Source organism: Antechinus flavipes, chromosome X (assembly GCF_016432865.1).
Source record: "Antechinus flavipes isolate AdamAnt ecotype Samford, QLD, Australia chromosome X, AdamAnt_v2, whole genome shotgun sequence".
Lineage (NCBI taxonomy): Eukaryota > Metazoa > Chordata > Mammalia > Dasyuromorphia > Dasyuridae > Antechinus > Antechinus flavipes.
Genome location: NC_067404.1, coordinates 64,110,783 through 64,123,004, shown reverse-complemented (window position 1 = coordinate 64,123,004; position 12,222 = coordinate 64,110,783). Strand labels below are relative to the sequence as shown.

Here is a 12,222-nt window from a genome sequence, read left to right as displayed (position 1 = left end):
TAATTTTTGACCTATTAATCAGAAAACTCATCCTTAGAGTAAAGTACTAAAGTTTAAGTGTGTTAATTTCCATAATGTTGGACTTCTGGAGCACTCTATTCCTGGTGGGGAGAAAAGGTACAGCAGTTTCAGATAGCAAGACACCCACATTGAGTCTAGTCTAATCCTACCCAGAAGACCAAGCTTCAGATTCCAACTTTGTTCCATAGTACTTCTGGGATCTTGAACACTTACATCATTTAACCACTTAGGCCTTGGGGACCTCATCTATGAAATAAGGAAGTTGGGAGAGATGATCTGAGAGATCTGGTTCTAAAAGCTAGTATTAGGAATCTGAGTGAAGCCACCAAGTTCAGAGGTTGTTTGATAGGAACTTGGGCTTTAGCCACTCTAACAGCATGGCTGATGAGCTGACAGAGGAGCAGACTGCAGAATTCAAAGCCTTTTCACTATTTCACAAGGATAGAGATGATACTGTAACAACAAAGAAATTGGAATTATAATGAGGTCACCTGGACAGAACCCCACAGAAGCTGAGTTACAAGATATGATTAATGAAGTAGATGCAGATGGTAATGGCACAATTGACTTTCTGGAATTTCTGAATATGATGGCAAAAAAAAATGAAAGAAATAGACGGTGAAGAAGAAATTAGAGAAGTATTCCGTGTATTTGACAAGTATGGCAATGGTTATATTAATGCAGCAGAATTTCACTGTTTGATGACAAAATCTTGGAGTGAAGTTAACAAAGAGGTTGATGAAATGATCAGGGAAGCAGATACTGATAGTGATGGTCAAGTAAACCATGAAGAGTTTGTACAAATGACAGCAAAGTGAAGACACTGTAAAGAATGTGTGAAATTTCTTGTACAAAATTGTGTATTTGCCTTTACTTTGTCATTTTTCTGCAAAAGTTTCTTCCCCTCCCCCACCACTATCAAAAAGGATATGCATATGCTGTAATTAAGAACTTCATTCCTCTGTGTTTTTCTTTCCCTTATCAACTGTGCTCTGAAACTTCATTTTGGAAAATTGAACAAGTAAAATATGTTGCATGTGGCTTACTCAGAACATATCTAAGCTCTTCTGCACATTTAAACTTAGGTGGAGTTGGTCAAATGAGGGAACATCTGGGTTATGTCTTTCTCTCTCTCTTTTTTTTTAAAGAAGTAGTTATCTTTTGGAGCTGTCAGCATGTTGTTGTTGAAGTGTGGAGATGTAACTCTGTGTGGACTATGGACTATGTACTTAAAGTTGCACTATAGAAAAAAGGATGTATTATCCAGGTGCTCATACACTATTTTGTGTACTGCTAGTCCTGTACCAGAAAACATTTTTTCTATTGTTACTTGCCTTTTGAACTTTATCTAGCCACTTATTTTTTCTTAAATCATCTTATGATACAATTTTCCTTCAAATCCACTGCAAGTTATATATTTGCTTTACAATTTAAAAAATAATTACAAATGCCCAAAGAGCTATCAAACTGTGCATAGCCTTTGATCCAGCAGTGCCTCTACTGGGCTTATATCCCAAAGAGAGCTTAAAAAAGAGAAAGGGACCCACATGTGCCAAAATGTTTGGGGCAGCTCTCTTCGTAGTGGCAAGCAACTGGAAACTGAGTGGATGCCCAACAGCTGGAGAAAAAGTTATGGTACATGAATGTGATGGAATATTATTATTCTCTAAGAAAGGATCAGCAGGATGATTTCAGAGAGGCCTAGGAGACTTACAGACTTACAGAACTTACAGAACCAAGAGAATATTGTACATAGCAACAACAAGATTATGTGATAATCAATTCTGATGGATGTGGCTCTTCTCAATATTGAGGTGATTCATGCCACTTCTAATAGTCATGATGAAGAGAGCTTATCTGTATACAGAGAGAGCATTGTGGAGATTGCGTGTATTTCACAACATAGTATTTTCACCTTTTTTGTTGTTCTTTGCTTGCTTGTTTTTTTCTCTCATTTTTTCCTTTTTGAACTGATTTTTTGTGCAGCATAATAAATGTGGAAATATGTTTAGAAGAATTGTACATATTTAATCTATATTGGTTTGCTTGATGTCTAGGGGAGTGAGGAACTGAGGAGGGAAGGAAAAAAAATTTGGAACACAAGGTTTTGCAAGGGGGAATGTTGAAAAGTATCTTTGCATCTATTTTGAAAAATAAAAAGTGATTATTATGAGAGAAAGAGAGAGAGAGAGAGAGAGAGAGAGAGAGAGAGAGAGAGAGAGAGTGTATGTCAGAACAACTGGCAATGGCCTGGGGTGTAGGGGATGACCTTCATGTCTTAGATGTCAGACCAACTTCTAAGAACTCCATAAAACCTGCTTCAGCCGCATTCATGGCCTGTGGAACAAATTGTTTTTATCTACTCATTCTGCCATGGGAAGTCTTCATATGCTTGGGGTAGACACCCAACTCATTGACAGGTTTTAGGCCTGTTGAGTACCATTCCCCTAGTATAGCTCATCTGTCAATGGTTTTACTGGCTTCTGTGCATGCTAGAGCTTCCTGGACATCAAAAGTAGATGAGTAGTCTTGAGAAAGGCTCAGTAAGCCCTCTCGCCAAGGGACTGCTCCTCCGGCTACCCTCCATATATACCAATGTTGTTTCTACTGAGAAATCAAAAAATGCCCATGTCATCAATCTGGCATTGCCTTTAACAATTACATTAATGTGTTTCATGATGTTCATTCATATATAGATGTGTGTGGATAAGTTAATGCATATATACAGAAGTATAAATGCATATATATAATATATATATATATATATACATATATATATGTATATGCACATATATGTGTAGATCTATCCATACATCTATATGTAGATATGATGTTTCAGTGGAACATATATGCATTTCTTTCTATACAACTTTCTATAATTCTTCATCTCATCCATCTTCCATCGGCATCTTCCATCTTATGATCCATATGTAGTCATCATCCACTATTGAGCTACGCCACTTATGCCCATCTACCTAGTGACAAGAATAGCTAGTAGAGTGACATGGGCTGGAGACTATTAGATGAGAGCGCAGTGACCACAGTAGGTGAAAGCCAAGTAGTGATCTTCTATGTCTATGATCTCTTTTATTGTCAGTAAGACTACTGCGGAGAGGCCCCCAGGGGTGTACCCGTCAGCACCCTGATCTGGGCTTAGCTACTAAAGCAGCCACAAAGCCAGGGAATGGGCCCTGCATTCTTCATGCTTGACCATAATGCCTGCAGAGCTGTTCCTAGGCCCCACAGAGCACCCCACCCCTACCTATAGCAACATGGAGAAAGTAGTTTACTAGGGGTCCCCTGGGTGGAGGGAGAGTGCATTTCACAGTGCTTTCTGGCTTTGGCCTTTTATGCCAAGCACCTTGTCCATCCTCAGTTCCCTTTAGCCTTTCCCTCCTCTAACTGGGACCTGGGCTCCATTTTGGGGAGAGGGGGAAATGGAAGTAGGAGGGAACTGGAGGACTTGGGGCTTCTGAGGTAGTTGCTTTGCTGTCTGCTGTCATAGACACATATATACATACGTGTGTATGTGTATATATATATATATATATAATATATATATATATATATATATATATAACACACACACACACACATACATACAGACACAGATATACATATACACACCAGTCCCCCGAAAAAGACTGTGGATTCTTCCCTGGCTCTGAGCCCAATCCCTGCTCTCCTCTGTGTTTAATTTGTCTCCGTTGTACTTTTGGTTCTTTTTGATTTGAATTTGAATTTTATTTGAAATATCGTAATTTTTTTTTGCATCTGGGAAGCGATTGGTACCGTTTAAATATATTTTAAACAATAAATAAATAAACCTCAAGAAAAGAGAGCAGGCTCCAGAGTATTGTCAAGTACATGGGTATCTATTGAAGAACTTAAATTGAGACACAAATTCAGCTACCCGGACTTATGATGAGCTCTGTGGCCAAGACATCAAGCAACTTAAAGTACAGTCTCATACACAAGACTTTCCTCCAGAGCCATAGGCAAAACAGGGAAACACAAGCACAGACATAGAGAAACAATCTGAGGTCACCAGATACCCCAGAGCTGTACTGTTAACGTCAAAAGACATATCTGGATTTCTTCACAGTTTGAGGAACACCATCCCAAAAGATCTGGGTTTCCCTGCTTTTAGAAGCTGTCTAGCTTGAGCTCTGGCACAATCGTGGAGAAGGAGTCATCTGAATAGTTCTTGCTCCTTACAATTATTATTTCCATATTCGACTCTGCCCTCTTTCCCTCAGCAAACTTTCCTCTTTCAAAGTCTATTTGATAACTTTTCCACCCAATCCAAATCACTGTAGCTTACGGAGCCAGTGCCCCTAAATCCACCCACCCATCTCCTTCCTATCTCAAGGAATTCAGCATTCAATTCCTGCCTTCCTACTAGCCTTTAACATCTACATAAAGGCCCCCTGGTTGTCCCTCAGTCTGCTCCAATCCCCAGAGCTCCTCCTTTACTCTACATAGGGATGATCAGGTCTCACAATTATCTATCCACAACTGTTCCACTTCTCCAATGAAAAACCTTGACAGTTTCTTATCTGAATATGACCTCATCATTTTATCTCTCCTAGGACTCACCCCTTCTGAACCAATTTATTTGTCTTCATCGAGACCTATACCCTTTTCTTCTGAGACTTTCACCCCTGTTCCAGTTTGACTTTCCACCCTCTCAGCCAGATAGTCAGCCATTTCAACTCTGCACTTTCCTCATCCCTCAAATCTCTTGGCTCCCTTGTCCTATGAGAGAGATAGAGAGAGGGGAGAGAGAGGGAGACAGAGACAGAGACAGAAACAGAAGAGAAGAGGTAAAGATAGAGACAGAGAAGAGAGAAGATAGGAAGGAGAGGAAGAGACAGAGAATCTTTAGCTACTTACTCCCATAACTCAGTTTCTACACTAAGTAATCTTTTGCTTTCTCTAATAAAACTTTAAAATCCTTTCATGTTATTATAAAATATAAGATCTGAGCTAACTGTACACATTTTAAATCTCCAATTTTTTTCACCCACACTTAAATCAATGTAACTGTGTGGCAGAACTGTAATATCCACAATAGGCTAAACAATTACATTTTGATCTACGTCGAAGATTTCTTATCAACATGCATCCTCATATACATTTAATCGTTGTATAACAATTAGTAAAAATGGCCAGAAAAGACATTTTTCTTCTTTCAGATCCGGAGGTAAGAGGAAAATCTACATTTAGGCTTATTCCCTTTTTCAGTTGCCATGAAAAATGCTCCATTACTTTCTCATTTACATAATATTCAAGGAAAGGGTGGAGATGTAGCTTCTTGAATGAACTACAGTCTCCAGATGTCTTTTAAAAAGCCTCTGCTTTTTCCTAAACCCTGAGGATATTAGTCTGAAAGCCTGCAATTACCCAATAACAGCTGCTTCTACTAGTAATGCAAATGAAATAAGGTAGTAAACTAATACTTAAATACCCTTTAAACACACACATCCCATTGACTAATCTGGATTTATTGCTCAACTTCACTTGTCCTTCCTCCAGTTGGAGTCTCTGGCAATTTCTTGCCTATGTGTTTTACTCGCCATCTCAGAAACAAATGGCATTAAAATTCTACTTTGTTGGTGGTAGAAAAATGGCAGAGAATAGTAATATACGCATATTTTGTGGGTGTTGGTAGGAAACAAAGAAAGAGCCGTCAAATTCAACAAATATTTATTGAGCATCAACTAGGTGCATACTACTATGCTTAGAAGCTTAGTGATACAGAGATAAAAACCGAACCATCTCTCCTCAAGGAGCTCACACAGTATTTCATACTGGGGAAAAGCCAAGTAAATATAATAAAAAGTAAGAATGAAGGGAGCACAAAACGAGTATTGTATATGAAGCCATGAACCTCCATTTCATTGTTTTGTTTCAAGTACATTATAAATTCCACATATTACTTTCAAAAAAAAAGAAGAATGAAGGGAGCAAAGGGCAACTCAAGCAATGTACTCTGTGGACATTGTAGGAAAGACAAAACCCTAATAGCTAGAGGGATAAGGGAAGGCTCAAGGAGACAGCTTTGAGGGGAGAGAAGGAATCTGGAACGTAGAGATGAAGAGCAGGGCATTTCAGGGCATTTCCTAATGCAAGGAATCAGAAAATGGTGTGTTTAATTTGTGCATCTTGGCTGGAATGGAAAGTGCACGTAGGGAAGTAATATGAAAGAATGCCCATGGGTTGTAGAGGGTCCTAAATGTCACAACAGGGAGTTTGTATTTTTTTCCTAGAGGAAACTAGGGAGTCCTTGAAGGTTTGGCTAGGACCGTGGGAAATGTGATAATCAGTTGTATGGAGGATAGAGTAGAGAAGGAAGAAACCAAAAGAGGGAAAACCAACTAGGAGGCTCATGAGGAATTGTCAACTGAACAGAAATGAGGGAGAGCAGAGAGAGATATCAAAGAACCTGGGTAACTGGGAGAATGAGGGTGCCGTTCTCCAAAACAGAGTGGTGGAGAGGCAGACTAGTTTTCAGCAAAGAAGAATAGAAATTCATTTTGGGACACGTTAAGAATGGGATAACTGGGTGATGTCCAGAAAGCAGGGAAGATGAAAAACTAGAATTCAGGTGAGAAGTTAATGATGGCTATATAGCAATTTAGAAAAATTGGAGCCATCTGCAGACATGATCATTGAATCCATGGGAACTGATGAGATCGCCAAGAAAAAGTTTTCCAGGACAGCCTAGTGCTTAAAGCCATATTTAAGGGGTCAAAGACGAATAATAGTTCAGATGAGAAGAGATGGTTAGAAAGCCAGGAAAAGAAACAGGAATGGGTAGCGTGACAGAAACCAAGGGAAGAGATACTGTCCAGAGGATGAGGGATTTGACAGCGCCAAACTGGATTAAGACCATAATGAGATCATCATAACTTTTTAGAGGATAATTTCAATAGAATGGGAGATAGGGGGAAGAAAGCCAGATTGTAGAAGGATGAGGAGGTGAGAAACCAGAGGCAGGGCTAGCCTTAATGAGAAGAGAAAGGGGCCCCTCATCCTCCAAGACAGAGACAAAATAGGAAAGGACAAATGAAGGTGTAGAGAGGTCTAGAGATGTGGAATAGAGATGAGGGAGCTCACAATGAATGGCCTTAATTTTTTCAATAAAATAAGAAGTGAGATCATTTGGCAGGAGTGAAAAATACAGGACATCAGGAACTTGAGAACAGAGAAGGTTTGGAACAGCCACTGTTGAGACCACAATCATCAGTTAAAGAGAAACAATAAGCAGACCAGTTTGGCTGGTATATATGGTATGCAAAGGGGTGCGTGGTGAAATAAATCTGAAAACATCATATTCATAATACAAATAGACCCACCAGATTTGTTGGATTGGAACTTGACATAAGTTCAGGAACAAGAGCAGGACAGCTAATTTTCTCTTCTTCCCAACACAGACTACTCTCCACGTCAGTTTTCTGGTAAATAATCACATATCATTGTGGATATATGATGTGGATACGGAGAATCAGCTCCTCCACTGTTTTCTGTGCATGGGACAGAATAATCTTGATTTACAAACTGTGGCTGTCTGAACTATTAAGAAAAGTGTCAAAAATCCAGGCACAAAGCACGTTTTCATGATCAAATCACAGGATGGCAGGATAATAGTCAGAGTAGCAAAGAATGGTACAGGCCATCAACTCCAACTTCCTCATTTTATAGATGAGGATATAGGTCTAGCATAGGTCATTTGTCCAAGGTCACATATGTAGTAATTTACACGGCTGAAATCTGAACCCAGATCTTCTTCCTCTAAATTCAGTCCTCTTTCCACTATACCACACCATACTAAAACCATGTCATAGCAACTGCAATTTTCTATAGAAAATTGTAGATTCTTCCCTTTTCTTCCTTTGGTTGTGGTTCTTGTGGGGCCCTGAAGCAGGAAACCTGCAAATGTTTTTCCTTAATGTGGTCCTGAAGAAGTTTCAAAAGGGAGAAGTGAAGGGCAGATCATTACTGAGAGCCCTTGTCTTTTCAGAGGATAGAATAGTGAAAACTCCATTGCAGCTCAATAATGTGAATTTGTAGTGGCCCCACTCAGAAAAGTTTCTCAGTTTTCCCCCAGAAAAGTACAGGAGTAGGAACGAGAGAAGGTCAGAGGGCAGGGTGAGCTAGGGTAAGAATCATAGAAAAGCCAGTTCAAAGAGAGAGATATATGCTGTAAAAGCTAAGTAAAGCTGAAATGAGAGATATAAAAGAGCTCAGTATCAAAATGAGCTCACAAAACAAAAGGATAACTGAAAATAATAAAAGCCCAGAAAAAGCTTAAAGTTTTTAACATGAACAATACTTAGCAGATCGACGGCTAAATATTTATTTACTTGCTTATTTTGATGATGGCTAAATCTTTAAAAGAAAATCATTAAGGCAGGGACTATATGATTATTTCTTAAATTAGGAAAAAGTCTCAAAATAGAAATTATATATGTGATCAATACAGGACTGTTATAGAAGAAGAGAAAAAGAAAGGAAATAGGAATTTTGATAATATCCCTGAGTTGAAGTTATTGGTTTTGTTTTGCTTTGTCTTTTAAATTATGGGAAAGCAGCAACTTGGATCATTATATATCTGTCCCATCTCTCATCTTCCCACAATTTTAATTTATCTGATTGTGATGACACAATTTCCCCATGTTACTTATGGTTCAGTGGCCATGAAACTATTCCTTTATTCATAAGTCTAATGTAGCCAGACAGCCTGAGAGGAGCGCACACAAGTGATTCTCTGTATGCGAAGAACAACTTGGCATCTTCGACTCAAGTATCAGTAGGTCCTATTTTGTTATATTCTACTTAATACCTGCTAACATCTTGTTCTGATGTTTGCCATAGTTCTACATTTTCATTCAATGCCATTCAATCAAGAAGGGCTTCTGTTTCCTCCTATTTTGTGTAGTTTAAACATTTCAGGCCTCCAGTGATGCTAGTCCTGCTTTATACAGATCATCTCCCTCAAGCCACCGCAACTTGACATTTATGGCAAAGGTCCAACCAGGTTGTTAGCACGATTAATATCAGAGAAACAGATGGACATAAATATAGAGAGTCAAGCATCCATGTACGTGCACCAAATGTGCTGTGGAGGGCATGATTTCCAGCAGGGAACAACCAAGATATTGCCTTCCCTAAGATCATGTCACCCAAGGATAACTGCATCTGCTTCTGATCCAGCTAGACCTGGGGAGAACTTATTCTGGGTCAACTTGAAACATATAAACAAATCAAAAAGGAATTAATGCACAGACTGGCCTCTTACTGCATCAACTCTTTATGCCACTAAGCAGCTTTCACTTAGGCCCACAATACAGATTATAGATTCACTTACACAAACATCAGTGATACGCTGGAGCCAGCTCTGACTGATTGGCCAGAGCCTCTTGATTATTACCTTTTTGGTGTGAACCTCAGAAACTGGCAAATGTTACACATCAGGGATTGAGTTATTGCTTTGTTCATTGTCTAAGCTTAAGGAAGCTAGGGGGAAATGTTAATAACACAAATTCAACTTTAAAGTGTATCACATACATTTACCAACACATCTCTGACAAGGACTATTTCAAGCATGCTCATCAGAACTCTTTGAAGGAGAGAGCATGAAAAATCATCATCCCTGTTATACAGATGAGAAAACCAAGGCCCAGAGAGGTGGTTACTTACCCAGGGTTACACAACTAGTAAATGACAGAGGCTTTTGATCCTGATCCTAGTCCTTTTTCCCCTTTCAGAAACAGGGATGTGAAATTTCATCATCAGAACATGCTTTCTTAGTGTCAATCCCACTCATTTTATTGGGTGGCATTTTATAAGCTAGCAATGGAATAAACGAATAATTCAATTATACAAAATAAAATCCAAGACTGGAGAATTTTCTGATGGTGAAGGAATGGGCAGTGAAGGGATAGAATTTCCCTGTCAGTGTCCAATTGAGGGGGGAGAAGGGTAATAATACTATCCAGATGAACAATTGTGCTTTGTGTCCTGCATATACACTCCCCCTTCCCACAATCCACCCCTCTATACCCATGCTATACCCATACTATAAACACACAATATATTTGTACATATATATGTAGTATTTATATTTTATATATTTTCATATATAAAATATTTAAATATACATCTATATTTTATATCCAGACCTCTAGTTTTAGGAGAGATGAGACCTCCCTCCACTTAATCTCAAATTTATACTTGTAGGCAGTTGCCTAGAGCTCTGAGAGGTTACTTGACTTGCCCAAAGTCACAAAGCTGGGATAGATCAGAGTGGAGGAATTGAATCCAAGACTTCCCAACTCAAAGGCCAACCCTCTATCCACTATACCATGTTGCCCCTCATGTGTGATTGTGTACACATGATCTACAGATGATAGATAAATGGATAAATAGGGAGATAAACAGATAGAATGATAGATAGGTATCTAGATGGATAGATAGATGACAGATGATAGGCAGATGGATGGAAATATAGACAGATAGGTAGACAGGGATGATCGAGATAGATGATGGATGGATGGATAGGGGAATAGGTAGATATGTAGGTAGATAGAGATGTGAGAGATGGTCTAGAATTCAGGGGTCCTCAAACTTTTTAAATAGGGGGCCAGTTCACTGTCCTCAGACTGTTGCAGGGCCGAACTATAGTAAGAATAAAAACTTTGTTTTGTGGACCTTTAAATAAAGAAACTTCATAGCCCTGGGTGAGGGGGATAAAAGTGCTCAGCTGCGACATCGGGCCTGCAAGCCGTAGTTTGAGGACTCCTGGGACTCTAGATGGATAAATAGGTAAAGGAAATATGAGAATTAAAATTTTGAATCTAGAAGGATCTTTAGAAATCTCCTACTTCACCTCTCTCATTTTATAGAAAGGGAAAAAGGCCCAGCTTAGTTAAATGACTGGCTTAAAGTCACAGAAGTCATGCTCTTGGGGCTCCAACTCCTGCTATGGGGCTCTGGGCTTCTGATAGGTGGCAATTCACCATATCTAATCTCACCTAGAATCACCACACAACTCTCTCACTTATATTTGAATACACTTCTCCTCCCCTACTCCCCCAATGTCTCACCAGGGAACAACAATCAAATCAGCATCACTAATGACTCTACTCACCATCTCTATGACTTCCCCTGACCAAAACACACTTCTTTGACCACTACTACTATGGATGAGAAAGCCAGGCTTTTGGGGTCATGCCTTAACACAGAGGTACTTTTAGGGACCTTTGGAGTACATCTATATTGCCTAATAGAGAAGCCTTTGTGTTTCCTGGCACACTGGTGGGCAAGGCCTCTTTGGACAGACCAGGTAACAGAATAGGCTAAGTCTTTAAAACTGGCCAGACTGAGCTGGTCACTCAGTGTTACACTTGCTGTCTCTCATTATTTCTTCCCTGTACCAAATCCCAGTTCACTCACAGTACAGATTCCATGAACCAGAATAATGAAAGAGGAAGGACTTGTTCTCTCTTTTAGTCTAGCTTGGAGAAAGGGGGGTGAAGCATTTGTTTCTGTTCTGTGTCATGTTCCTCAAGCAAAAAGTTTCAAGGTGGCTAGTGAGATATATATGTATGTATGTATGTATGTATGTATTGTAGTCTCCTATTAGAATGTAAATCCCTTAATAGAGGGAATGCCCATGAACTGGAGCATGAACAAACAAGTTCTAGTATGTGACTATGATGGAATATCATTGTGCTTTAAGAAATGATGTACAGCTTTTTGTAGTGGCAAGGAACTAAAAATTGAGTGGCTGTCTATCAGCTAGCTGGGCAATGGCTGAATAAGTTATGAGATATGAATGTAATTAAATATTATTGTTCTGTAAGAAAAGATCAGCAGGATGATTTCAGAAAGCTTGGAGAGACTTACATGAACTGATGCTGAGTGAAATGAGCAGAACCAGGAGATCATTGTAAACAGCAACAAGAAGATTATAAGAAGATCAATTCTGAAAGACGTGACTCTCTTCAACAATGCAATGATTCAAGGCAATTCTAATAGAGTAATGATGGAAAGTGTTGTCCCTATCCAGAGAGAACATGAAGACAGAATGTGGATCAAAGCACAGTATTTTCCCCTTTGTTGTTGTTTGTTTGCTTGCTTGTGTTTTTTTCCTTTCTCATGATTTTTTCCCTTTTGATCTGACTTGTATAACAA

The 12,222-nt window shown here is 39.2% G+C and overlaps 1 pseudogene; it reads left to right on the top strand.

Moving 5' to 3' along the window:
- The first annotated feature begins 398 nt into the window (after positions 1-398).
- Positions 399-839, top strand: LOC127542605 (calmodulin-like; annotated as a pseudogene).
- Positions 840-12,222: the final 11,383 nt, after the last annotated feature.